The sequence below is a fragment of the Tachyglossus aculeatus genome, chromosome 20, assembly GCF_015852505.1.
Source record: "Tachyglossus aculeatus isolate mTacAcu1 chromosome 20, mTacAcu1.pri, whole genome shotgun sequence".
NCBI lineage: Eukaryota > Metazoa > Chordata > Mammalia > Monotremata > Tachyglossidae > Tachyglossus > Tachyglossus aculeatus.
The window spans coordinates 28,126,089-28,147,371 of record NC_052085.1 but is presented as its reverse complement, the minus strand read 5'-3'; positions in this window follow the sequence as shown (position 1 = coordinate 28,147,371).

The window sequence follows — 21,283 nt, the reverse complement described above, 5'->3', positions numbered from 1 at the left end:
GAGAGTGATAATAATAGTAATAACAATAATAATAACTGTGGTGTTTGCTGTTTACTGTGTATTAGAGAAGAAGCATGGCATAGTGGACAGAGCATGGGCATATGAGTTATTCTTTCTCCCCCTTATATTATAAAGCCCCACATGGGACAGGAACTGTGTCTAGCATGAATATCTTGTATCTACCCTAGCACTTAGTATAGAGCTTAACAAAGACCACAATTGTTATTTTTCTATCTGATATTTTCAGTATAAATTCTTTTATCAGTGCCGTGTTTGGCGATAGCAGAATGCTTTACACCCCTGCCATTTGTTGCTATTACATTGTATTACATAATGTATGGTTGCAAATTGATTGATTGACTGCATACAGTGAGCACCTAATAAATGGAGGAGGTTTTCAAGTGTGGAAATTCCACTCATTAAAATACACATTGATCATTATGGGCAAGTGCCATCCTTTTTTGGCTAGCAGAGCAGGTCTCCAGTTTTGAACTAAAATAGCAGATATTTGTTTTTGCTACCACCTAGTCACTAGAGGCTGATATGAAGCCTGCTCTTTGGCATATAGCATTCTTTTGAAGGAACCAAGGAAAGAGCAGTTATTTTTGAACAGGAGGCTTAAGGCAAAAGAAAAACAGTGCTGGGCACTGCCAGCTACAAACATGAAAGCACAATAAAGCCTTCCTCCAGGAACCTTTCCCTGACTAACCTCTTATCTCCTCACCTTATTCTCCTTCCTTTCTGCATCACCTATGTGTCTAATCCGTAGTTTTGAGCAGTTACTGTGTGCAAAACGATCAAACAATAAATGGTATTTATTGAGCACTTTGTGTTCAGAGTGCTTGGGAGAGTGCAATGCAAAAAAGTTGGTAGACACATTCCCTGCCCATGATGAACTTACGGTCTAGAGGAGTGTGTTAAGTGCTTGAGAAAGTACAATATAACAGACTTGGTAGGTTTGACCCCTGCCTACAAGGAGTTTACAGTCTATAGGAATGAATGAATAAAGGGGAAGATAGACATTGAAATAGATTATGGGCAGGGGAAATAGTAGAGTATAAGAACATTTTCATAAATACTGTGAGCTTGGGGTGAGTATCAGAGGGCTTAAGTGGTACGCACCAAGTGCACAGTCAATGCAGGGGGGAGGACGGGCAGGGGAAATAAAGGGCTTAGTCTGGGAAGGCTTCTTGGAGGAACTGACATCAAAGGAGAATTTTGAAGGTAGGGCGAGTGGATATGAAGGTGCAGGGAGTTCCAGGCTTGAGGGAAGAGATAGGCTGGCGAAGGGATAGACAAGTTCAAGATACACAGATTACTTCCTATGTGTACAGCTCTGTACTAAGCCCCTGGGTGAGTCCAACTGAGTAAGAGGCACAGATCCTGCCATCGAGGAGCTTAAAGTTGAACCTCAACGCCGTTCATCTTCACGGTGATATGTAAAGTTGGTGAACCGTGTTCAACTTTTTTTCATTATTTTCATATATTAGCGCTGGAGGTGATAAAAGTATTCAGAACATCATTCTCAGTGTTCACCTTCTCAACATCAAGCCATAGCATTTGACTCACTGACCTTCTGCTCTAATGGATTCCATGTTTTGTGGCTATGTGCCTTGTGAATTTATTTTCACTTTATTGGCTCTGATTTTAGGTGACCTTTTTCTTACTTAGAGAAATTACAGTCTTTACCATGCTGCTACCTGGTTTGAAGACATAAGTTATATCCCTTAACCTTTCTGCTTTGGAGACCAGGTGCTCCTTGTAAATTCTAGTTCTTGCAATCTGCATGAATTCTTTTCTACAAAGTTGCTTAGAGCCGGAAAGAACACCCCAAACCACCTACCTTTCCACAAGCCTTCCCAAACTACTGCAGATGGAGGGGTGTCCTGTTTCACACAAAATCTCCAGAGTAGCGAAAATGTACCTGGAACCATTAAAAAACCCCTCAAAATCCATGGAAGTCTCCTTACTCCAAGAACAGTATTTAGCTACTTTATTTCAGGTTAATATCGTGGATGGTTAATTATTTTTCAAGATTTCCTGGGACCCCACTGTCATTGTTCTATGAAAACTGTAAACCCCTGACAGGACAGGGAGTCTACTCTGTTTATACTGTAATTACTCAGCTTTTAGCATAGTGTTTGGGACATAATAACTAACTACCTAGTAAACTACTGGATTCCATCATCTCTTGGACTAACCCAACCTATTCTGAGTTAGATTTGTCCACAGAGGATTGGCCTAGAAACTCCACAACACTCTGGGGAAGATCAGAAGCAGAATGACCTAGTGGAAAGAGAATGGACCTGAGAGCCAGAGGACCTGACAACTTCTCTGTGCCTCAGCTACCTCATCTGTAAAATGGGGATTAAGACTGTGAGCCCCCCATGGGAAACCTGATTACCTTGTAACCTCCCCAGCACTTAGAGCAGTGCTTTGAACATAATAAGCGCTTAATAAATGTCACCATTATTACCTGGGTTCTAATCCCAGCTCTGCCACTTGCCTGTTGTGTGACCTTGGTCAGGTCACTTAACTTCTCTGGGCCACAATTGCTTCATCAGCCTTCCCAGACTGAGCCCCCTCCTTCCTCTCCCCCACCTCCCCCTCCCCACCCCCCCGCCTTACCTCCTTCCCCTTCCCACAGCACCTGTATATATGTTTGTACATATTTATTACTCTATTTTACTTGTACATATTTATTCTATTTCTTTTATTTTGTTAATATGTTTTGTTTTGTTGTCTGTCTCCCCCTTCTAGACTGTGAGCCCGCTGTTGGGTAGGGACCATCTCTATATGTTGCCAACTTGTACTTCCCAAGCGCTTAGTACAGTGCTCTGCACACAGTAAGCGCTCAATAAATACAATTGAAGAAGAAGAAAATGGGATTGGATACCTATTCTTCCTTGTGGGACCTGATGACCTTTTATCTACCTCAGAGCTCAGTACAGTGCTTGGGACATAGTAAACATTTAACCAACACCGCAATTATTATTATTATTACGAGGGCTCTGTATAAGACAAACCCAGCACAGGAAGGCTCTATCTTTTCATTTGCCTGATGCCGAAGGGACTGTAGATCAATCTTTTTAGATATACTTGCAAGCGTGATTTCACTGTCAGAAGGTTCATATTCAAAAATGAAGGCATTATACTCACACAAAAGTACATGAAGTGGGAATACATACACTTTAGAGAACAGAATTGAGTTTGAAACATGGACCCTGGCCTCAAGAAACTCATCATTCAGTCAGTCAATCAATGGTATTTATTGAGTGCTTGCTTTGTGCAGAGCACTGTATTAAGGGTTTGGGAGAGTACAATACAAATGAGTTGGTGGACACGATTTCTCCTGTTCTATTTCTTCTGCTCTATTTTCAGTGAAGGGAGAGACAAGTTAACCATTGTTGATTGTATAATAACCTTTCTCATACACAGTCTTCTACTCTGTGTCTCAAAAGTAAGCCTTTCCTTCTCAATTCTGTTTTCAGCCCTCTAGACAGAAGATCCTTGTTAGCAATGAATGAGTTACCAACTCTGTTAAATTATACTCTCCTGACTGCTTAGTACAGTGCTCTGCACACATAAGCACTCAACAGATATCAGACTTATTGAGTACATTCTTTACTCACAAAGCAGGTGGGAATCCAAGAGCATCCAAAAATGACTTGTGTTGCTGCCCTTAAGAAGTTTGCTAATTTAAAATTATAAAGTACATCCCAGATATTGTTAATATATGAAACTATTAAGTTCTTCCTCACCATTTCTGAGAGTTAAATTAAAGAATTAAGTTCAACAATCAGAGGTTTTGGAAGTCAGGGCCTCAGGCAGTCTCTTAGCTTAGAATTCTCTTTTGGTCTTTTCCTTTGGGTTTTTATTAACAATTTTCTCTGGTCTTCCTAGGACTTTTTAAATATATTTCTCCATAAAGACGCTGGAGAGGGGTCAGACTTCATGAAGTTCCTAAATGGAATTGAACTGCTTTCGGGTTGGCCTATCCAGAAACTGCCTTTCTCTGACCCAAGAATTTGTGTTCACACCTTTTTCAGGTAACTTGTTGCAGTGGAAATGGCACAAAAGACTGGCTTAATCCGACATGCTTGGTTGGAATAGAACCGAGACTTAGATGCTTTTACATTTGGGGATTGAAGTGTTCTTTCCTCCTCTAAAGCTGGATTTTTTTTTGAGTTTAGGTTTTGACTGGAATCCTACAAAAATCCTACCAAATTCACCTCAAATGCAATGATGAGGTATTTGAAGATTTAAGGGTCATTGAAGAGTTCTTCAAATTAGCAGTATTCTTTTAAGTAAGGGAGAACTAGGGTAGCTCCGCTGAGACCTCATCTAATTAATTCTGGTGTTCTGTCTTCCACTCTGCTTCGGAGCAGAAGGATTCAAAGAAACCCCCTTCCAAACTTCTTTACAGATGTTACTGATTCTACTTTCCCCTGGGCTGAAAACTCTCCTCAACCGTAAATTAGATGCTAAGGGAGATCCTTAAACTCTTTCAAATCACTAGGGGCCCGTGTAGACAGGTAGAGAAACACAAAGCAGAAAAAAGTACCAGTCTCTAACGGATCATGGATACAACAGAGCTGCCTTGGGTTTTTTTCCCGTTCCGTGTTTTGTTTTGGTTTCAGGTTTTATTTCCTTGGAGGTTTCTCTGTGTTCTCTCCTTTTATTCTTGTTTTGGGGCTTCACACAAACATTTTTAAAAAATGTCCTTTGGCTGGGCTATGCAGCGTATCATGGTTTCTCATGGGGAAATTCAAGGGGAAGCTAGTGACGTTTCCGTGAATGGAAGCATTTTTATTTATTATTTCTCTGGTTTGAAACAAAACAAAACATAACAGGGCACCCTAAGAATGCTAACATATTTTCTGTGATCATTTTCAACCGGGGTTAGTAACTGCTTTCTGTCCCAGGCAGCAACCCCCCCCCCCCCGGCCCCCCAACAAACACCAGGAATGAAGATTCTGCACACACTAAGGCATACATTTTCCCATCTCACTTCATCTCTTTTTACCCAAAAGCATCCACACTAATGGATCTGCTCAAGAATGTGCCAGCAACACATCACAGACATAGATGCTAGGGCCAGGGAGTTTGTGGTCTAATGGGACAATATTTCTTCACTGTTCCTACTTACTCTACCTCACTTTTATCTATCTCACTGCCAACCTCTCACCCTGGAACGCCCTCCCTCTTCATTTCCACCACACAGTTACTCTCCCCACCTTCAAAGCCTTATTGAAGGCACATCTCCAAGAAGCCTTTCTTGGCTAAGGCCTCATTTCCTCTTCTCTCACTCCCCTCTGCATCGCCCTGATTTGCTCCCTTTATTCACACCTCTCTCAGCTTCAAAGCACATATGTACATATCTGTAATTTCTTTATATTAATATCTGTCTCCCCCTCTAGACTGAAAACTTACTGTGAGTAAGGAATATGTCTACCAATCTGTTATTTTGTACCCTTTCAAGTGCTTAGTACAGTTCTCTGGACACAGTAAGTTCTCGATAAATACAATTGAATTAAATGATTCTTCTAAGAGGAAAACCTATGAGGATCTGTTAACTGCAAGGCAAACATTAGTTTGTGGTCTGGGTAAGGGTACCTATCAGGAACGTGCTCAAGGGAACTTGTTTTGGAATCTTCCTCCTCTCCTTTCCTCCTCAACTCAACATCAATCACCTACAAGCATCTGGGCCTTTGGGACTGTGAGTCCTGAGTTGGAGATGTCTTGGGGAGGATTGAACTCCCGAATGGAATTCCTCTATGATTTGAACTGCCTTTCTGGAAGTCCTCTTGTCAGCAGATACCCTCAGGCCTGTCTGGGACCCCAAGGTTCGGCTGAACTGGACACACCCCGTAGGCAGGAAAGATGGCCCTTCTTTCTTGGCAGGAATTTTTGCCTGATGGTAAATGCTGGTATTTGGAATCATCTAAAAGCGTAACTCGTCACTAGCTAATACGCCTGAAATCTCTCCTCTTCTGTGGCTGAGCAAATGGCTCCAGAAGACAATTTACATTCCTGTTTAACAGTGATACAGATTCCAAAAATACGGCTTGCATGATACAAACCGAACCTTTTAATGAACTCAATTTCTATGGTAACTAAAGATTCTTCAGGTAGCCAATCTCTTGTAATATACCCATAACATTTCTTATCCGTGATAAATAGGCAATTACAATGAATGGGGTTTTGTTTTCTTTTTGCTCTTTGTAGCTCAACTTCCAGTTCTTAATTCCTTGTTGTGAAAATAGCTTTTTAGCATTCCATGAACAGGGAATGAGGATAGAGATCTGCCAACTTCAAAATAAGAGTGTAAAATAAAATTTTCAGACATTTTGTCCTTTAGTTGCAAGGGCTTAGAAGACTTACAGAAAACATAAGATTAATTTTTATCATTTTTTTAGGTTGGTGAATATCATGATGCTGATTTTCTGTTCTATATCTTTGCAGGTCAGGAATAGTTATAACAAAAGACTCGAAAGCATCTTCCAAAATTTATGTGGTCAAGTCAGTAAGTAAATCCACATATATTCATTTTGGCATGGACTTTGTAGTTTTTTTCAGATCAGGAGCCCTTGAGTTTGATTTATTATTGAGTTCATAATTGCTGGTGCACATTTCTGTTGAAAGCAAAAATAAGAACCATGACAAAGATGTTGATGTTTCTGAGTAAATCATGTATTGTATTCTCAAGAGGAAACCTGTCTAAATTAGCATCAGATGACACAGCCCATGGCCAATACCATGACCCAAGTTTTGAAAGTCCAGTGAACAAAGGAACCAGTACTTCTACTAACTTTAAGATCTGTAGCAGTCACAATGAAAAGTTATATTCCCAAACTTAGCAGAATGGGTAAGGAAAGAAACACTGCTTTGTTCACTCTGACTGCAAGCTGAACAAAGCAGAACAGATCAGCAAGACTTTCCATTTCAGTTAGCATACGTATCCCCTCAAAGCAGAATTGAGATCCCCCTAGCTTAACAAAATGGTGATGCTAGGAAAAACTTTCCGGGGTTTGAAAACACATCCCTTGTCATGTTCCCTTTCAATTACAAAGGAGGAAAAAAAAGAATCCCCTGAGCAATTGAAAATCCTAGACCTCATATTTTAGTAAGCTGATAAAAAGAATCAGTTGCCTAAGATGTAACTAGACGAATATGTAGATGTTACTCGATCAAACATAATTAAGCCTGTTGGAGAATCCCAGGTTGCACATTAACCTACTCCAAATAATGCTGAAGAATTAAAAAAAAAGCACACCCAGGATTCATTCCTGTTCATTTTGCCAGGGGCCACTGAGATGTACCTTCTAAACTAATCTTACTGCTTTGGTTTTGAGAACATGCTCTCATGAGCTTTGAAATGAAAAGCCAACAATGTAGGCACGCTACTCATTATTAGAGGAAAATATTTATGCGGGATGTTGAAATCCACAAGGCAGAATCTGCTCAGTTACACTGTGGGTATATTATTCCAGAATATAAAAGTACCCCTTAGAACATATGCAAAATACAAATGTTAAATAATTAGCCATATTTTCCTTGTCTCTAAGCAACTCCTTTGTTGGGGGCTACTGGGAGATCTAGCATCATAAAACCCACAATTAACACTTAAAGTACTTGGATAATCTCACCTTGCTCCACCCCCACTCCCCACAATAGCTCTTATGTTCTTACCTTTCCATTAATAATAATAATGGCATTTATTAAGCGCTTACTATGTGCAAAGCACTGTTCTAAGCACTGGGGAGGTTACAAGGTGATCAGGTGGTCCCACAGGGGGCTCACATTCTTCATCCCCATTTTACAGATGAGGTAACTGAGGCACAGAGAAGTGAAGTGACTTGCCCAAAGTCACACAGTTGACAGTTGGCGGAGCCGGGATTTGAACCCATGACCTCTGACTCCAAAGCCCACGCTCTTTTCCAGTGAGCCACACTGCTTCTCTATTTTGTTGCTTCCTCCTACCTGTGATTTACTTTAGTGTCTGCCTCCCCTTCGAGAAAACCTCTGAGGGAAGGGATCATGTCTAGTAATTCTACTGTACTCCCCAAGCTCTTAGAATCCGTTGTTGGGTAGGGTCCATCTCTAAATGTTGCCAACTTGTACTTCCCAAGCGCTTAGTACAGTGCTCTGCACACAGTAAGCGCTCAATAAATACGATTGAATGAATGAATGAATGAACATTGTTCTGCCCACAGTAGGGGTTCAATAAATGCTACTGATTGACCAGTTCACTGGGGGCAGTGAGGAAAAGGGTGATAACTTTTGAGCAGTGGTTTGGGGAAGCTTCGAAACACCAACAGACATAAGTTGATACAGGACCAAATGTGCAAACTGTAAACGGGAATGGGACAGCTCAGGATAATTGCTTTCTGTGCAGGGTGTAGAAGAGGCTATCAGTAGGGTTCATTGTCACTAGATTTATCTAAGCAAGGGGTGGGAGGATGGTGTGGAGAGAGAGAAAGAGAGAGAGACTGACTATATGAGTTTTGCCAGACCACTGGGGTTCCATATTTCTAGTATGTTGCAGCTTTTAGGGACTCAATGATACCCCAGTGCCCTGAAAGAAGAAATGCAATTTTTCAAAAGTTCCAATTTATAGCCCAGGAGCCATTTTGTCAACATTCACTGATGTGAAAAGGCAGAGGCATCAATCTTGATTATTATTATAATTTGGGAAAGAACTTGCTAGAAGTTCCAGGAGCCAAATTTATACCTACACATCATTTTAAAACCTCTGAGAACAACTTAAATAGCACAGCAGGAATCACATATAGAACTCCAACAGCAAAGGGATCAAAATAGAAGAAAAATGAGATATCCTAAATATGGAATGTCATTGTCTAAAACTGTCCAGCTTAGATTTGAGGCCCAGATACCCAGCTGCAGTCTCCACCTGATGGATTTGTTAACTGGTATCTTGCTTCAGTCAGCTCTATCTCAATCGCTAAAGCAAAACTTCCATTTCTGTCAAATGTTTCTCAGAACTAGGCTCTTCTAGTGTGACCTGGGACAAGTTAGTTGACTTCTTTGTCAAGTGGGTGTTGTTTTTTGTTTGTTACAAAAAGTGTTTTTTGTTTCATCTCCTCATCCTCAATTTCTTAATTGGTATGATGACAATGAGCTCAAGTGCGAAATGTGTTTTACTGTTCTTGGTTTTTATGGTATTTGTTAAGTGCTTACTTTGTACCAGGCACTGTACTAAGGGCTGAGGTAATAATAATAATAATGGCATTTATTAAGTGCTTACTATGTGCAAAGCACTGTTCTAAGTGCTGGGGAAGTTACAAGGTGATAGGTTGTCCCACTGGGGGCTCACAGTCTTAATCCCCATTTTACAGATGAGGTAACTGAGGCACAGAGAAGTTAAGTGACTTGTCCAAAGTCACACAGCTGACAATTGGCGGAGCTGGGATTTGAACCCATGACCTCTGACTCCAAAGTCCGCGTTCTTTTCTACTGAGGCACGCTGCTTCTCTGCATCTACCTCATATTTACTATTCTACTTATTTACTATTCTATTTATTTTGTTAATGATGTGCATATATCTTTAATTCTATTTGTTCTGACCATTTCGATACCTGTCTACATGTTTTGTTTGCCTCCCCCTTCTAGACTGTGGGTAGGGACCATCTATATGTTGCCTACTTGTACTTCCCAAGCACATAGTACAGTGCTCTGCTCACAGTAAGCACTCAATAAATACGACTGAATAAATGCATGAATGAATGAATCCATGGGGGCACCCAGAAACTGGATTAAGGATGAGACACATTGTGAAAAAGTTAGCACAACTCAGTTGCACAATTTAGGCTCTCAATCTGAAATCCTTTTGGAATCTAAAATAACTCTGAGCCAATGTCCACCCTCACTTCAGTCAAATTTACCCAGGACAAAGCAGATTGAGCAATTACCTGGTGAATTCAGGCCGAATAGATAATGAAGCCAGGTTTATTTTGACTTACATTACCAATTTACCCAGCCTGAATTAATTTGATAATTGTCCATCTCCTCTGAATAAATCCAGACATAAAGGGCAACTGTAAAGTTAAAATAAAAGAATCATAAATAATAAATGATTGTGTTCTAGCAATGGGTGAAGTGTAATTCAGAACAATAAACTCTAAGATTATTCAGGGAAGACTCCCTTAGAGCCAAGTACTTATCTCGCAATGGTAGAATTCTACTCTAATGTAAATAGTTTCACTGTATCAGAATTCTTTGGAGCCAATTATTTCGGACTCCATTCAAGCATACTGATTCCACAGTTAAGAACAGGACATCATAAGACATGCTATTATTGGCTCAGACCAGAGATCCAACCAGTTCAGTGTTGTGTCTCTGACAATGGTAACAAAATGCTGAGAGCTGCAATATGATAGTTATCCTCCTGGAACCCACCCTTACAGTTAGGGATGAACTGTATCTCTGGTTTTTTCCTTTATATCCCTAACTTTCCCTCCAGTATTCCATTATGAACCTCTTACCCATTAATTTTTCCAAATCCCTCTTGAAACTATTGATATTTTTGGCCTGCACAACTTCCTTGGGTAATGGAGTCCACATGTTTAACAACCTCTGTGTCAAGAAGTGTTTGCTTTTGTCTTTTTGAACCTACCCGTTCAAGTTTTAATGGTTGCCCCCTAGTCCTGAAACTGTGGGATTTGGGGAATGGCAATTCTGGGTGTGTGCTGGCCACCCTCTTCATGATTTTGTAACTTTTAAAAGTATCCCCTTCTGTTTTCTGGAAGGTTGAAATCCTAATCGGCTCATTCCATCCTCCAATGGAAATTCCTCCATCTCCCTGATCTTTTTGACTGCCCTAATGATAATTGTAGCATTTATTAAACACTTATTATGTGTTAAGTGGTGGGAGTATGAGATTAGACATAGTCCCTGTCCCTCACAGGGCTCACTTTCTATCATAGCCCCATTTTACAGATGAGGAAAAGGAGGGTCCGACAGATTAAGATTTTTACCCAAAGTCACATGGCAGGTCAGTGGCGTAACTAGGATTTAAACCCAGGTCTCCAGACTTGAGGTCCTATGCTCTCTGTACTAGACTACATTATAAATTGTTCCTTCTAATGAGACCAGAAATAGACTCACTCTGAAGAATCCCTATTAGAATTCAATTAATTCTCCCTCCGAGAATTGGCATGGATTCCAACTATTATCAATCTGGCTCTATATTAACACCATTTTGGGCTAATACTTCTGTTCTTTCTACGTTGTCTGCTATGTCCCTTTGACCTATGGGGTGCCTAGAAGGGACATGATCCTCTGAGAGCTATTATATGATGTGGTGCATCTCCGAGTCAGATTTGAGCTCAAATTGTTCCTTCATATTGCACTGGGAAAATTGCCAACCCAGTCGGAAAGCTATTTGGGAAAAACAGAAAGAGTGGTTCGATATTGAGCATCTCTTTCACCCACTGGGTTGGAGCTTACTTAGTACCTCTGCACACCTAGAATCTGATGGTGAAGGTCTAGACGCATGAAACTTTTTTTATGGTATTAAGCACTGAATATGTGTTAAACACTGGTCTAAGCACTGGGGTAGGTGCAAGTTAATTAGGATGGACACAGTCCCTGTCCCGCATGGGGCTCACAGTCTAAGTAGGAGAATGAATAGGTATTGAGTCCCTATTTTACAGTTGAGGAAACTGAGGCACAGAAATGTTAAGAGCCCACGGTCCCACAGCAAGCAACCATCAGAGCCAGGATCTTCGTTTCATGTTCCCCACAAGAAGAAACCCTGAGCCTAGTCTCATTTCTAAAGAGTACTTTTTATATCTTTAAAGCTATTGCTATGATTTTGTGACAAATTGTGATTCTAATCCTTTCTTGTCTTTATGCAATTGTCTTAGTTGAACCTTTGACATTAATCAGATTTCATCTTTCATGAGATGCATATCAGAAAACTATATTTGGGAATGCTTTGAATGTGTAATGCTCTCTCCTGAATTTTTTAATATTCAGATGATATCTTCAGTGGGGTGATTCTATTCATGAACAACAGTTTAGAATTAAAAATGACTACAATTAATAATATTTATCAAGCACTTACTGAGCACAGAGCCCTGCATTAAGTGCTTTGGAGAGTACAACAGCATTATTAGAAGCAATCCCTGCCCTCCTTGAGTTTACAATCTAGAGGGAAAGATGGCCAATGAAATAAATCACAGATAGAAGGCAGTGAGAAAACATAAAGATATGTACATGAGAAGCAGCGAGGTGTAATGGATAGAGCACGGGCCTGGGATCAGAAGGTCATGGGTTCTAATTCTGGCTCCACCAATTGTCTGCTGTGTGACCTTGGGCAAGTCGCTTCACTTCTCTGTGCCTCAGTTACCTCATCTGTAAAATGGGGATTGAGACTGCAAGTCCCACATGGGACAGGGACTTTGTCCAGCCCTATTTGCTTGTCTCCACCCTAGGACGTAGTGTGCAGTGCCTGGCACATAATAAGCACTTAAATACCATAATAATAATTATTATTATTACTGGAGCCCTATGTGGGACAGGGATTGTGTCCAACCTGATTAGCTTGTCTCTACACCAGCACTTAGTACAGTGCCTGGCACATAGTAAGTGGTTAGCAAATACCCATAAAAAATGCTTCCAAGGAGGTGTGAGTACCCAAGAGCTTAGGTGATGGGGAAATACAGAAGCAACATTTGCTGGGGATAGAGGATGGGGAGAACAAAGATGGGAAGATCCACCGGCATAGTCATGGGATGGTTTAGAAAGGGTGTAATTAAGGTCCAAGGGAGGATTTCTAAGGCTACACTGGCCTGGGAGTCAGAAGGACCTGGGTTTTAATTCTGACTCCACCACATTTGCTGTGTGACCTTGGGTAAATCACTTAACTTCTCTGGGCCTCAGTTACCTCATCTGTAAAATGCGGATTATGAATGTGAGCCATTAAGAAGCAGCGTCATTAAAAATCATTAAGTAATCATTAAGAAGCAGCGTGGCTCAGTGGAAAGAGCATGGGCTTTGGAGTCAGAGGTCATGGGTTCAAATCCCGACTCCACCACTTGTCAGCTGTGTGACTTTGGGCAAGTCACTTAACTTCCCTGTAACTCAGTTACCTCCTCTGTAAAATGGGGTTTGAGACTGTGAGCCCCAGGTGGGACAACCTGATGACCTTGTAATCTCCCCAGTGCTTAGAACAGTGCTTTGCACATAGTCAGCACTTAATAAAGGCCATCATTATTATTATTATTATATGGGGGACAGGGACTATGTCCGACCTAATTAACTTGTATCTACCCCAGCACTCAGAACAGTGCTTGGCACATAGTATGCACTTAAGGAGTACCATAATTATTATTATTATTACAGGGCCCAGGGAGCTGATGCCTCTGGTGCTTATTGTCAAAGCATACAAGAACTCAACCAATTACAAAGCAGAAGTCAGGTGGCAGTCACCCATCCATGTCCAGTGAACTGGAGATAAAGGAAAATACATTGAAAGAGGGGCAAGAGAAGGGAAAGGGTGAGGGAGAGTGTGGCTTTTCCAAAATAACCCTGTGGGCAGAATTAACCTGTACAGAACATCATCTCGACCCTTTTGAGAGGGAGAAACTGATGCCATTTTTACACTATGAAATTTGCTGTCCAGGCGGGAATTAGCCAAATCATTTAGGACTCTGGAAGGCAGAATGAATCAAACTGTTTTGCTGGGGCCCCAAATCTCCCAATCTCCCTGGGTGGATAACTCACCTTAGCAGTGGGGTGGGGGTAGGAGGGTAGGAAGGGGCTCTGCTTACCCTCAGTTTTGAAATTTGGGAATTTTCCTGCTTAGATCCTTGCTGTCCAACAGCCTAACACAAAAAAAACCTCTTTGTTGAGCCCGGATCGATCTCTTCAGGGGAATCTTATCTGTCCCAGAGAAGATAGTTACTTTCTGAGAGAGACAATTTACTCATAAATCAGTAGGTAGAAGAATTAGGATCCACCCAATTGGATCATCTCAGGAATATTTTAGCGGTTGGCTCACCTGCCTCTCTTGAGCAGAATATAATGAATATTCACAATATGGATTTATTTGAAATTGATGGCCAATTTCCTCTCCTACCAAGAATGCCTGTGTCCATTTGACTGTGTCTAACCATGATTATCATGGAAGCATATTATTTGTAAATTTTAAAATATATCCTACATTTAGCATTCAAAAATCGAATCAAAATGTAAATGTGACTGGAAACCATCCATTGCAACCTCAGTAATTCACACCCACAGCCTAAACATGGTCTCTTTTAAGAAAACACTTGAAGTGATTCTGGGCCTTTGACACCAAGGTTCTCAGCCAGTAGCAATTTAAAAAAAATCCCTTTAGTTATATTAATAATATTGATCAATATTAACCACAGAAGGGCTTCTTGGTAACAGTTTTAAGTCTTTTTCCAAAACTGTAGGGTCTTTTTCGTCAAGAAATTGCTGATAGGAATCTGGTTTGAGGTCTTAGAGGGATGGTCTCTTGCTTTATCCCTGCCACTCGGTGGAGTCAACCCTGTCTGCTCTTCCTCCCAACTGCATGCATGGCATATCAGGAGAGAAACAGCCTTATAAACATTTGAAGAAAAGAACACCACCACTACAAACACTCTTGATGTTCATGTGCTGTTCACTGGCTCACTTCAGACCCATCTGTCGGATGGCCCAGTGCCGGTGCCCGAGGTAGTGTGCCAGTTTCTTCGGGATAATAATGCCAATTAAATGTGGTTTGTAATGGGCAGGGTGCCCGATGTTTCAGGGGCCCACTCATGCCTGTGCCACCGCTTTGGTTACTGGATTTACATGATGTTGTCAGAAACCTCCTTTGAACTTTTCTAACGGCTGTGGGTTGTGACATCAACTACCTGGCTCTCCGGAAGTACTATCTGTCGTTAACAGATGCTTGGAAACACCAAGTGGATTTTGAAAAGATGAAGGAGGCCTGGGCATTGAATGACCACATTCAGAAAGCACCCTAGCCTGGTGGAAAGAGCCTGGGCCTACAGTCAGAGGATCTGGGTTCCAATCCTGGATCTGCCATTTGCCAGCTGTGTGACCTTGGGCAAGTAACTTAACTTCTCGGGGCTTTAGTTCTTCAATTATAAAATGGGGATTCAATACCTGTTCTCTCTCATACTTGGACCATGTGTCCTATGTGGGAGATGGATTGTGTCTGACCTGATTGCTTTGTATCTGTCTCAGTGCTTAGGACAGTGCTTGGCACATAGTAAGCTTTTAACAATACTGTAAAAGAAAAGGAAGAAAACAGGCCCTGCAAATCCATCCCTTTCCAGAAGATAATGAAATCATTTTACATTACAATATATCACTTCTTGGTTTTCTTTTTTTCAAATGGGCTTGGGTCATGCTTTGCAGCAGTGACCAACAGTGCAATAAAGTTACAATGTTCTGTGAATGATCAATAATTTAATTAAATGATTATGGACACAAAATGGAGTCGATAGAAGTGAAAGACACTAGGGACAAGATGCATTACTAAATATTTAAAAAGCAGAGAGGAGAGGGAAAATGAATCTTAAGCAGAAGGGGCTGCTGACCTGGGGAATGACAAGAAAGTGACACCAGACAATGAAAGCCAAAATGAACAAGAATAATAATGACTGTGGTGTTTCTTGATGATGATGATGGTGATGATGGTATTTGTTGAATGCTTCTTTTGGGACAGAGAGGAAGAAAGAGGGGTGGTGAATGGCGTTTGGGTTGAGGGAGAAAGGAGAAATGGGGATGTTAGAACTCCAACTCAGAATTGAGATGGCGGGGTGAAGTGATAACCTCACAGGCAAGATTCTGTGGGTGTCAGTTCAGTAGTGTGCGATTGTGGGAAATGTCAACTGAAGCAGGTTCTCTAGTGTTGCTGAATAATGGGTTCAAGAAATCCCACTTTCATCACTTCCATCTAGACTTTCTATCTCACTTCTCATCTTTTTGTGTCCTGGGAAAGTCACATGCTCTAGTGCCTCATGGAAGAAAAAGAAAAAGTCAGTTTTTGTGAAGGAAAATTGAGTTTGGAGACCAGAGAGCTGTATTATGCAAACGTCTCTTAAAATGACCCAGAAATTGAATTTAAATTACACCTTTCTGCACAGAGTCAGATCTTGAAAGGAAAAAAAGTCTGACACCCAGTGTTATCTGAGAACTCTTTGTGACTCTTACCTTCCCTGCCAGAGGAAACTTAATGGAGATGGAGTCTGCCTGCGAAACAGACACAGAGCAAGCCAAAGAGAGGCTGATAAAATGGTGGGGTGAAGGGGTGGGGGAGGGGACAGATAAGAGCTAATATAAAATTTTACAGAAAGAACATTTTTCTATATAGTTAAGAAACAATTACCTCATTACATTGCCACAATGCATTCTTTATATTTTTCTTGCTTTTTGGTGCCCGTCACTAAATTTTCTAAGTATAATCATGTAGAAATTACAGTCCTCCTCCTGGTAGAGGGCAAACCCATTTAATTAGTTGCCTAAAAAGGGAAGATAATGTCTTATTATTTGTCTGGGGATAGTCTCCTTGTCTTACATTTGGAGATAATCACCACTGCCATTCCATTGTGAGACAATCCATTGCTCCCTAGAGACAAAATTCACTTTTTTTTTTCAGGGAAAACTGCGGGTATTGAAGGCAGTTACCCTCTCAAAACCTCAGTGGTCAATGAAGCCTTCTAAATCCTGTAAGTGCCTGAGCCCTGTAAGTCTTCTTGGGAATGAAAGTTTTCTTTTTGCTCCCCAAGGTGACAGCATTCTTTACTCACCTTCGTAATTCATTATAAAACCTGAATCACCTTTTCCCAGGGCAGAAATCCCCCCTAGTCAATCAGTTAATATTTACTGGGCCCCTGCTCTGGGCCCAACACTGTACTAAGTGTTTGAAGGCCTACAATAGAGTTAGTATACAAGATTTGTGCCCTCAGGGAACTTACAGTGTTCCATGTACACAGCATGGTACCTAAAGTGCTTGGGAGAATCCAAAAGAATGAGAAGACATGATCTGTCTTCAAGGAGTTTATGATTTATTTTGTGAAGAGAACTGTACTAGTTAGCAGATATAGTCCCTGCCCTCCAAAAGCTTACAGCTGAATGGCAGAGGCAGACTTAACAATATTTACAAGTAAATCAATCCATAGTATTTATTGAGTGCTTACTCTGTGCAGAGCACTGTACCAAGTGCTTGGGAGAGCACATTGTGGTTAGAAGATAATCCCTGCCCTTAAGCAACTTCACAGTTTAGCAGGGAAGACTGAGGCAAAAATCACATATAAATAGAAAAGGAGAAAAGAAAAATGGATAACAGTAATAATCATAATGATACTTGTTAAATGCTTACTATGTGCCAAGTACTGTTGTTAAGTGGTGGGGTAGATACAAGTCTATCTTCCTGTTAGACTGTAAAATCTTTGATCAAGGTAAAGATCGAATCATTTACCTCTCCTATGCTCTCTCGAGCATCCAGTAAAGTTCTCTGTACCCAATAAGTATAAGTAATAAATGCTACTGATTGATAGATTGCATGAAGAGTATTGAATGAGGTTTTAGATGTTTGATTTGTGACTGTCATTTGTGAAAAGGCCTCCAAAAGCTATCAAATTTTTAGAGTGATTTTAAAGTACTTTTTTGTAGTTTTTGCTGAGCATTTACACTTCTCTCTGAAAGGTTCTTTGGGGTGGAATTTGGTAATGATAATTTGTAATTGTAACCCTATAATTTATTACTTACAGCAAAACCATCCTGCAGATCCATTAGCAATGAAGATTATTCCAGGAAAGCTGCGATCAAGGTATTGGGACTCAAGCTACTAATCAAATTTCAAAACCCTTGGAATGCTTGACTGTTCCTCGTATGCTCAACTGTAACAGATTGTAATTACTGATGATCCACATTACTTATATGAAAAATACAGAGTGTAATCTTCAATGTTCCAAATCTAATTTTAAGTGAAAATGGTGAAGAGAAGCATCCATATTGGGTTGTAGGCAACAGTCACCAAAAAAAGTAATTTCCTTTAGGCAATAATAGAAGTGATTTCAAGTGAATTCTGTGAATTCATGAACAAAATCCTCAGGAGGGTTGAAATGTTCTAATTTCTTCACAATGGGGAGCTGACCAAAAGATCATTACACAGTAGCAGTAGCATGCTATACATTTTCAAACTAAGTGGCCAAACAGCAGAGGAGCCTAGTGGGAAGAGCATGGGCCTAGGAGTCGGATGACCTGGGTTCTAATTGCAGCTCTCCTGCGAGCCGGCTGTGTGACTTTGGGCAAGTCATTTAACTTCTTTGAGACTCAGTTTCCTCATCTGTAAAATGGGGTTAAAATATTGGTTCTCCTTAGACTGTGAGCCCCATGTGGGACATGGACTGAGTCTGACCTGATTATCTTCGTATCTTGGCTTAGTACAGTGCTTGACATATAGATATAGCCCTTAAATATCACAATAGTTATTAATTTTAAGGAGACTGAAGTGAATGTCAGACACAGATAATCCATTTTCTTCTCCCTAAAGGGCCTTCCTTTCTGTGTTTTTGCTAGCATCTCCATCCCTACCTTTTGTTGTTTTTCTTTTGATTTTGTTTCCCCTTGATGTAACCCTCTAAAAGCACAAACTACTTGCACACAAACCAAACCTGGATATCTCATCAGATCCTTACAGATATACTGACTGAATTACACAAACACACTTTCTACGACTTCTTATGTTCTGAAAATGGCAGTAATAGTCATTTTCCTACCCATTCTCTTCTTCCCTTCCCTGCCAGACATCTTTGAGCCCGGGGGACTGATTCAAATCCTTCTTGAAATTGGAAATTGCCTTAAAAACATGTTAGTTTCTTTCCCTTCCAGCAACTGCTATCTTTCTTAAGCTTGGATACTTCTCTTTTCTTTGGGTCTCAGTGTCCTTTCTTGATTCCTTTTGATATTTTGAACCCCAGGGAAGTTGGAGGGATCAGTGGATTAACGGCAAGTTCTAAGGCAGCGGTAAGGGAAAAGTTTTGGAGATTGTGAGTTTCAATTCCTGTGCTCTTATCAATCGTATTTGCTGGGCCCTCTTGGAGTGGTCCAGCATAATCAATACATCACTGGTATTTACTGAGCACCTATGGGGTACTGTGCTAAAGCAGCTGGGAGAGCATGATTGAGTTATAAGACACCATACCTGCCCTTCGAGGACTTTATAAGCGAGCACTTTATAACGTGTCTTCTGACTCTGCTTTAATGAATTCTCCCAAGCGCTTAATACAGTGCTTGGCACACAGTACATGCTCAATGAATATCGTTGATTCACTGCCTGATTGACCAAGAGATAGATACAAAATAACTTACAGATAGAGGTAAAAAGAGAATGGAAAGGTGGACAGGTGAATGAGTAAAGGGAAGGCAGCCCATCTAAGAGGAAAGGGGACTGGGATCCAGAATCATTTTCCGGTTCCACCACTGGATTGTTATGTGACTTTAGGACAGTCATCCCGGCTCTGCCACTTATCTGCTGTGTGACCTTGGCCAAGTCACTTCACTTCTCTGGGCCTCAGTTACCTCATCTGTAAAATGGGGATCGAAACCTCTGAGCCCCATGTGGGACAGGGACTTTGTCCACTCCGATCCACTTGCATCCACCCCAGCACTTAGTACCGTGCCTTGCACATCACAAGTGCTTAACAAGTGCCACAATTGTTATTAATAATTATTCATTATCTATTATTTAAGGGTGTAATCTGGGGCCCATGTAGGAGGTGAGTGCAGTTTTTGCAATTCTCCCCTCCAGGAGCTATGGGGTGGTCACCTCAGACAGCAGAATAGCTGTTCTACCTGCAATTCTTCCCTCCAGGAGCTATGGGGTGGGAAGGTCATCACCAACACAGCTCCACTCAAGGTGAGTGTCAGTGGGCATCACTATCCCTTCTCTACTGGCAGATGGGCAATTTGAGGGCTCCAGTCGGCGACTGAGAGGGTAGCTTCCTCTAATCAGGAGAGGGAGTCCTGGAGAGGTGGCAGTCAGGAGGGCATAGGACAGTGCACTGCTGAGTCTGAAGTCAAGGGAAGAGCTTTGAGGTAGTCTTTTGTAAACTTCTCATCATCTGGGCCTCAGTCCCTCATTAAGCTAACACTTTCAACAATGTACAGTGAGGAATATCATGGAACTGTTTTGAGATGAGGATTCTTTTCTTCCCCAAGGTTCATTCTGATGGTTCGTCTACTTCTTTGGCCCACCATTACCAGTACAACCCCATCTCCAAAGAGAACTGTCCCTAATTCTGAAATTCTCTCATCTTCAACCTTCTTATTCTGGCAAATTAAGAGCTTTTATCATATATATTTTCAACCATCCATATTTCACCACAACACCACCATTTTCAATTAAGAGCTTTTATCATATATATTTTCAACCATCCATATTTCACAACACCACTATTTTCAATTAAGAGCTTTTATCATATATATTTTCAACCATCCATATTTCAGCACAACACCACTATTTTCAATCTGAATTTGGCCCTGAGCTTCAACTACAACTACTCTTCATTGTCATCCATATCCACTTTCTGTGTGCTATTGACAGCCCCTGCTCAACCAGTTTGACCTCAAGCCGGCCTCAACAACCAGTATCACTATCTTCTTTCCTCATTCCCCTAAACTGTGGAGTTTTACCTGCCATCATTTGTAAAATATAAACACTGTCTTTCTCCATATCCAGATGTAGCATTTGAGGCAGACAGTCATTGAAATTGGGATCTCTGGTCTCCCCAGTGTTTTAAGGGAATTTCCAGGGACCACCACGAAACATTTAGTGAGGGGCAATTGCTCTCTCCAAACCTGGAATCCCCCAGAAACTGTTTGCAATACAGACATAGTGGAAGCTTTGCTGTTAGAGAAATTCAACTTAGAATTGTAAAGCAACACCACCATCTTGGATAAATCCCTCCTCTAACCTTAGCCGCTCCAGAAAGCGAAGCCAATTCACAACCCGATGACTGTGATTAGTAGGCACTTGGAAGTCCATCGTGCAATATTTCCTTTGAAAATTGACTTTTCTCACCCACACATTTTGTAGTCTGATTTCTATGCCATAAGCCCATTAGAGCAGTTTTCATCTTCCTTTTCTCCACAGAGTCTAATTTTTTTTTGAAAGTCTTTAACTGCATAATAATGATAATCTTAGTTGCTATGGAATTCTTTAGAGGCCAATATTACAGGGAGCAAACTCAACTGATGACTGAGTGCTCTTTCAGGTTAATAAGTTTAAAATGGT